We start from the raw sequence: 8121 nt of genomic DNA, 5'->3' as shown, positions 1-8121 counted from the left end.
CCGAGGTCAGGGCCACTTTCTCTGAGAAGCCCTCCAGGGCTGTCCCTGGAGAGACCTCCCTTCTGGTGACCCCGCTGCGTGACTCTCCCCAGAGCCATGGCTCTTGCTGAGCTTGTCTTTCTCCCCCAGACTGTGACCCCTGGCTGGGTCTGTCTGGCTTCTGCCTCTCGGTGGCACCAGCAGGGAGTTGGCACCAACGTTAGTTGGTTTGTGGGATCAACCAGCAGGCCAAGCGCCTCACCAGCCTGTCGGTCACTGGGACCCAAGTCCCAGATGGGAGGATGGCTTCGGGTGCCCAGGAGTGGCCAAGCGTTCATGTCATCACCGCTATGGGAATAGCTGGGCCAGTAATTCCTGTATCTTCTCAGAGCCCAGGAGCAAAGCCCAGCCTGGGAGCTCAGCCCAGCTTCCATCAGCCAGTCCAAGCCCTGCAGGGCTGTGTCCTATACCCACGGGACACCTCTCACAAGGGCTCTGCCCCAAATCGGGGTCGGGAAAGCCCTGTGTCCCCAGAGAAAGGGTGAGGATGTGTTCTCCCCGACAGCCGAGAGCAGCCCCTTCATACCAACATGAAGGGAAGGCAGCACCCCAAGGCCTGCCGAGAAACAGCCAGAGCCCCTCCAACCAGCCCTGAGACGGCTGTGTCTGGGCTTTCGTTACATCTTCTTGTTTGTTCTATGAAATGGCTCTTCCCTCCAGTATCCAGCTTTGTGTTTGCATTAGGAAATATTTAAAACAGATAGACCAATACAGTGAATGGACTTTATCATGTACTCAGTGTTGTTTAGTTCCTTTCAGGGAAAATCACCCCAGTACAGTTTTCCAGAGCATATAGACAGTCAGCCAGAGCCCAAAGGGGGAGCCCTTCCCCACTTTTCTCTTGTGCCCTCCGCCTCCGAGCCATCCCCTGGGGAGCCCTGGGGCTGGGCTCTCCTCCTGGTCCACTTCCTGGTGGGATCGGTTGGCTCCCTATGATTATCGCAGCTGGGCACTGCTCTGTGTGTGGCCTCGGACACGTCACCGCCCTCCCTGGGCAATTTTCCAGTCTGCAAGATGAGGGACATGGTGGACCAGGTGCTCCTCGGGGCCCTTCCAGCCCCACAGCCTCTGACCCTGGACTAAAATAGTGACGGTGGCGCAAGGGTTTCCTGGGCTGATCGGAGCCTGATTTTCACCGCTTCCATTAATACACACTTATTTTTAACGTCTTCTGATGCCCTCAATTTGCTTTCTCATTTTCATCCTCATTTCTATTGCCCCCTGGGTCTTGGGACCTAATTTTAGCGAAGGTCAAATGCAGTTTCTTGGGCTGCCCCCCGGATACCCACCTCTACAGAGCAGGGCGGGAGCGGGTGCTTCAGGACTTTCCTGCTGCCTGCTTTTGCAGGCAGCGGGGACCAGGCTGGGCCAGGCCAGGAAGGGCAAGGGTACAGGGCTCTCTGCCTGGCAAGGGGTCACTCAGCCCACTGCCACATGGAAGCCTGGCCGGCAAACGCTAGACTCCGTGTCCTTCAAGAGGCCCAGAGCTTCGAGTGATCTCTGCTTCAAGCTTCTCACTTGTGATGGGGGAACCAAAGTTCCGGGAGGGGCTGGTATAACCAGGCCAAGATTCGGCTAAAATCCATCAAGCGATTCAGCACCAAAGGAGAATGAAAGCACATGCAGTCACTCCCTGTCCACCTACAACAGCCATCAGTGGCAGCGTTTCCTTCCGGCACTGGGAACTCTGCACTTGAGTCAGTGTTTCTTAGAAACCCAAGGTCGAGTTAGCAGTGCCCTTGGCTGTGTGGAAGAAGAAATCCTTGTGCCCCAAGAAGAGGCCACCTGAGTGGGTGTAAAGATGCTTGTGGGGGTGGGGAGTTGGGGAGCTGGTCACGGGGGAGGGTTTCTAGGGCACCGGTTTCCTCAAGCAGCCCATGGGGCTTGAAAGCGGATTTGCTTGCCCACAATCTCCACTCCCCCTGGTCCCCCTGCGAGCCCCACCCCTGGGGTGGTGGTGGGGGTGGTGAGGTTCCCCACCTGTTCTGGCCTGTTCTGGTACCTTTAGAAGCCGCAGAGACCAGCACGCCGGCCTTGCAACCTTGCGGTCTCAGCCTCCCCTCCTCTGCTTTGCCAGCAGCACTGTCCACACCCCACCATGAGCATGAGTAGGTGGTGTTTGCAGATAATGACTGAGCTCCAAGGCCAGGCCTCTGGAAAGTGAAAATTGTAGCCTTGGGCAGGGCTTCTAACCCCTGGGGACATTAAAGGGGAGCAGGCAGCATTTCCTGGAAAACACTCTGGGCTCAGGACCCCGGCCCCGAGGCTGGTCACCCCCTCACCCTGTGCTGGGTGTATAGGGGTCTCCCCCAGGTCTGTAAGGCAGGATATTCCCTGGCATGGCCTTGAAGAGAGCGCTCAGAGCCCTAGGGGAACACAGGGCAGGGCGGAGGGGCGAGAGGCCCCAGGAAGGGACCCCGCAGCCAGCTGCGCCCGGAGCCTCTCCCTTTTCCGGAGTCATGGCCATCACGCCCTGGGCACCTTCAGAGGGCTTCAGCGTGGAGCCCCTCTCCCTCGGGACCCCTCACATGGACACACACCATGACGGGGAGGAGAGAGCATCATGGAAAATTCTGCCAGTGACTTCGCCTCCTCCCAGCACTCGGACCATTTCTCTTAGTCACCTGCCTAATTGCTCAGAGCCTGTGAAAGCCTTTCAGAGCTTCTGGGACCTTCCCTTTGCTATTTTCTCCCTTCCATTTGAAGGAGAATTAAGTAGGTGTGGGAAATGCAGCCTGAGCACCTTGGGTTGGGGGTGGGGTGGAGGACCTCAGAGGCCCTATCTCCCCACCCACCACGGCCCCTAGCCCAGGGTCACCTGGAGACCCTGCACAGGGCAGGGCCACAGAGGAAAGGGGCTCTGTGGGGCTTTATGGGCACAGATCACAGATATCTCATCAGTCAGCTCTCTCCTCCAGCCTCCACAGTGAGGGGGGGGGTAGAAAGACCTGGTCCCAAGGCCTGGCGGGGTAGGGGGTGGTGAGCTATCACAGGAGCCAGTAACCTTCCTGCTTTACCCCCATACCAGGCCCCCCGTTGGTCCAGAGCACCAGTCCCTTTGACCTCCCTCTGCAGGGCAGGTGATGAAAGACAGTGCTGAGGAAGTCCAGACACTCAGGCTTCTCTTGGGCTCAGGATGGATGAGGGAGCCATCCTTAGGAAAACCAAAGTCAACCATGAAGCCCAGGAAGGTGCCAGGGCAGACATGGCCATTAACACCCACCAGGGCGCATCTCCATGACTGATCCAGCGACACATCCAAGAGGGCAGAACTCCTGGATGGCTCTGCCACCAAGACTTGGAGGTCTGGGGCAAGTCCCTGCCCACCTGGGCCTCAGCTTTGTTACCCAGCAGAAAGAGGGGGTGGAATTAGATGACCTCACACATCTGAGAGGCCGCAGCCCTCACCCTCACACAGCGATGGGAGAGAGGCACTGTCGTTGCTGGGCAGGGGGCAGTGGGCTCCTCGTCTGGCTTCCATGGCCTCCCCTGGGCCTTCGGATGCAACCATACCTCCTGGCAGCCTCAGATGAGGCAGGGACCTCAGGGACATCGGATGTGGCAGATGAGGAATATCCAGTGAGTGGGAGGCTATATAGCCTTGCTTTGTCAACCCTGCGGGGCTGTCCAGAGGGATCAAGGGCTCTTCCATTGGTGGTTTAGGGGCCTCCTTCCAAGGACTGGCCTCCTGCCTACCTCCTCCCCACCCCACCAAGAGAGGCCACAACTGCAGGACCCAGAGCGTTAGGACCTAGAGACAGACCATCATGACCTCTTTGTGCCCTTCCCATAGAGGGGCCAGGAGAACGGGGTGCCCACCCGAAGGTCACTGAGAGCCTTTAACTTATCCAGGGAAGCAGGGCCAGCCCTGGGAGGAGCCCAGCCCAGAGGGTGGTCAGCAGAGCAGCCCCTGTGTACATGCAGGGAGAGCGGGCCTGAAAACATCAAGGTCGAGTGCCCGGCATAGGAGGGCAGAGGAGGGACGCGGCCCCAGGTCTGCCTAACACCAGCTGGGTGACCTTGGGCAAGGAAACACTCATGCTTGTAAAATGGGAGGAGGCCAAAATCTACCCTTTGGGCTAAACAGTACAACCGTAAAGAGCCTGGCCTGGCACCTAGAAAGAGGGCAGTAAACATCCCTATTCTGCCATGCAGGAGGTGAGGGGTACCCAGGGCCTAGGAGGGGAGCAAGCTGGTTCTTGAGCATGCACTCTGGAGCAGGTGGCAAAGGGGGCTGAGCTCTGGGCGGGATCTCAGGGCTGACGATTCTTTGGCTGCTGTGGGCAGCTGCCAGCACTTTATCTCAGGGCAGCTGCAGCCCACACGTCCCAGTGCCTCCCAGCCTGGTGGGGACGGCAGCAGGAAGGCAGCCCGGGTGTTTTCATAGATCTGTGCACAATGCCCACCCCCATCACCGCGGATGCAGCTTTCTTTAGAAACAGAGAAACAGAGAGAGGCGGAAGAGGATGGGCCGGACCTGGGTTTACATCACACGAGGTCTCCAGCGTCCTCGCTGCTCCTTTGCTCCTGGAGGCAAGAGATATGGCATCTTCTCCAATCAGATCATTCAGATGCGTGGGCCTGGCAGGCCAGCCACATTATCTACAAAGAGAATTGTCTATGTGTTGGGGGAATAGAACTAGAGAGCACTTGATCTGCTAAATGTCACCCACCGGAGGCATTTTCAGAAATGGATGCAGCGGTGGCAGCCCAGCCACAAGCGATGTCAGAGGAAGCCGGCATCCTGCTGCCTTGTAAATAATGGCTTGTACTTTTCCAGGACACTCCTGGGAATCTGGATCAGAATGACGCGTGATCCGCGCCCCCCCACAACACACACCCACATCAGCCCATCACCTGAGCTCAGCCAGGAGCCAGGCCATCCACAGGACCCTTCCTTTTTGTGAACATCGTTTACTGTGTATTTGGAACTCACCTTCCACAACAGAGTCTCAGGGTCTGTTACAGCCCCAGTAGGCTTGGGCAGCAAACTGAGGGCCCCTCTTCCTCCCTTCCCCAGCACCCCTGGACCTAGAATATCTGTCTGATGGTCCGTTGGTGCTATGGGACTGTGAGCGAGTTGGACACAGCTGGAAAGCAGGGAAGAGAGTGGCACGTGGCAATGCTGGGATGACTCGGCTGGGGGGTTTTAGAGCTCGGCGTCTGGATGAAGACAGGTCTCCGGTGGTGAGGGACAGGGAGGCAGGTCAGAAGCAGATGGACCGTATAGATATCTTTAGACAGAACTGTCCCTGGAGAATGCCCAGAGAGGGCACCTGTGGAGATGCCTGCCTGTGGACTCTGGGGAGCTGTGGAGAGCAAGTGGTTAGAGCTTCAGGGAACCTGGTGGGGAGGGTGGAGAAGGGGAAGGAGGGTCGTGGTAAGGGAAGTGCAATCCGGGGCTGGGAAAGGCCAGACTGAGAACAACCACAGAGGGCAGCTGGTCATCTGGGAACAGAGCCCCTCCCCCTTTCCCACCCCCCAATTCTACAGTGTGGGCTGCAATCCCCCATGTAGGCTGAACCCCTTCAAGTCAGCTGGGATGTAGTAGAAACCATCATGACCTTCTTTTCAGACCATATAATTTAGAATCCAACAGAGGGCTTTTGAGAGTGAAGAGAGTGCTTTTAATTGCCCTGGGTGACAGACACATACCAGAATGTTTAGAATAGTCTGCCGTGTTCTAGAAGCAGGTGTCCCAGTCTCCATTTTCAGAGAAGGAATCGAAGGCCCCCAAAGTCAACTCTTAGCTCCAGGGTCAAGTGGAATTAGAACCTTCTTCTGCCTGACTCTACAGCTGGCAGCCTCCCGATAGGTCGTTCCCAGGAGAGTAGACCGGTCTGGCCTGGAGTCCAGCTGACAGGAAGCAGCCAGAAGGACGCCTACGTGGATCTGCGTTTCCTGCGAGCCTGATAAAATGAAGTCTGCAGGCCCTGCTGGCTAGCTGAGAGAATTCACCTCTGCCCCGAGGGACCCAGGGGACCCAGGGGCCTGGGTCCTGCCTGTGCGGGTGTGGCTCAGAATGACCCATCAGGAAAGGTGTCTCTCGCCCTGGCTCAGCTTAGCCCTGACCCTCCCGGGGTAAGAGCCCCCTCCCCCACCCCCACCTCTGCTGGTCCCCAGGCCCCAGAGCCCAGCTCTCATCAGGAGAGGGGGCCCATGATGGGAGCAGTGGCTTCAGCCTCCCCAGGGTGGTGAGACCAGATCCGATCAGAAATTTGCATTCCAACCCTACCCTTTGCACCCTCGTGTTCTTCCTGTGACCCCCTTCTCCATGGGGTGAGTGGTCAGCACCCCCCATACGCCCAACCGGTCTCCTTTATCATGTCCTGATTTTCTCCGTAGCACTGACCACCTGACTCGCTCATTGAGCCTGTGGTTCAGCCCCTGCCTGACTCTTCATGACATGCCAACCTTCCAAGGCAGGGTCTCATCCCCACCTTGTTGCAGGGATCTGAAGACATTCACTGGGGGTCCTCTGCAGAGCTCCAGTCAAGGGCGCCCCGCCATCAGCTCGCAGTTCTAATGAGGTGGATGAAACTGGAGCTTGTTATACAGAGTGAAGTAAGTCAGAAAGAAAAGCACCAATGCAGTATATTAACGTATATATATGGAATCTAGAAAGGTGGTAACGATGACCTTATATGCGAGACAGCAAAAGAGACACAGATATTAAGAACAGACTTCTGGATTCTGTGGGAGAAGGCAAGGGTGAGATGATTTGAGAGAATAGCATTGAAACATGTATATTATCATATGTGAAATAGATCACCAGTCCAAGTTCGATGCATGAAATAGGGCACTCAAAGCCGGTGTACTGGGACAACCCAGAGGGATGGGATGGGGATTCGGGATTGGGGACACATGGCTGATTCATATCAATGTATGGCAAAAACCACTACAATATTGTAAAGTAATTAGCTTCCAATTAAAATAAATTAATTTTTTTAAAAAATGGGTTTCTAACAACTAAGCTTATAGTAATTATAAAATAATTATAAACATATATGTTATATTCATACTAATTAATAATATAAATTTAAAAGAACCTACATCATCCATCCAGAGTCTTAGCAATGGTCTGAGGCCATGTTTGTCCACGTGTTTGGCAACAATCAATATTAATTAAGAAAGAAATGAACTGACATCTAGTAAGGGCCCACACTTTCTCTGTTTCAGGCATGTGTCTTTCATATGCATTATTTCATCTCCCCAACATCTGTGAGGCAGTATGATACTTAGGATAACTCTAGGTGCTATAACAAATAGGCCACAAACAAATGATGGCTCCATAGCAACAGTCTGTGGAGAGGCTGGGCAGCATATCCAGGAAAACCAGGAAAGGGACCTGGGAACAGCCTGCAGTGTCCCTATCGTGGTGTCACCTGCCCTAAGATGAATAACGAGAGCCTCAGCTGGTGAGGAACTGAATCTGAATTTGGAGTCTGTCCTGCCTGGGGTCTCAGCTGTAAAGACTTCACCTGCCAAGGCAGGAGACATGGGTTTGATCCCTGGATTGGGAAGATCCCCTAAAGAAGGAAATGATAGCCCACTTCAGTATTCTTGCCTGGAAAGTCTCATGGAGAGCAGAGCCCAGTGGGCTACAGTCCATGGGGACACAAAGAGTCACACATGACTAAGTGACTAAACAACAAACTGCCACTCACTGGCCCTTTCCCCTGCTGCCTGAATTGGGTGGGAGAACAGCTGTGGTCTTCTTGTGGGGCTTGCGGTCCCAAAGAGAAACCCTAAACACTGGGAGAACGATCCCCAATGGAATGGAACAGAGTAGGGCACACTACACAGTGAGAAGGGTCTGAGGGAGAGGCAATGGCTGGGCTGGTCAGTGGATGATGCGTGGAGGAGGGATGGTGGCCTGGTGCTCATGTGCATGAAATAAGCACAGAGCAGGTGCATGAGCTGGGCTCTAGTGATAACCTCTGCCTTACATCTTTGAAAAATTCCACAGGCAGGAAGGAGGAAGGAGGTTTGGCCTTGATATAAGTGTGGGTTCAGCTCTTTTCTGGGAGTACATTGGAGGAGTGATTGCCTGTTGGTGATCAGGACTCCATGTCCCCAGCA

The 8121-nt window shown here is 55.1% G+C and overlaps 1 long non-coding RNA gene across 1 annotated transcript; it reads right to left on the bottom strand.

Annotated features, from left to right (window-relative positions):
• Positions 1-807: 807 nt before the first annotated feature.
• LOC148776099 (uncharacterized) lies at positions 808-5882 on the bottom strand. Its single transcript, XR_016038684.1, has 3 exons — positions 5695-5882; positions 4517-4641; positions 808-1046 (listed from the first exon to the last, which is right to left on the bottom strand). It is a non-coding gene; the product is annotated as an uncharacterized LOC148776099 (long non-coding RNA).
• Positions 5883-8121: the final 2239 nt, after the last annotated feature.

The sequence above is a fragment of the Moschus berezovskii genome, chromosome 11, assembly GCF_049115385.1.
Source record: "Moschus berezovskii isolate FMDL1 chromosome 11, NW_MosBer_1.0, whole genome shotgun sequence".
Lineage (NCBI taxonomy): Eukaryota > Metazoa > Chordata > Mammalia > Artiodactyla > Moschidae > Moschus > Moschus berezovskii.
The sequence above is the reverse complement of the archived record's forward strand: the minus strand, read 5'-3'. Positions and strand labels throughout refer to the sequence as shown.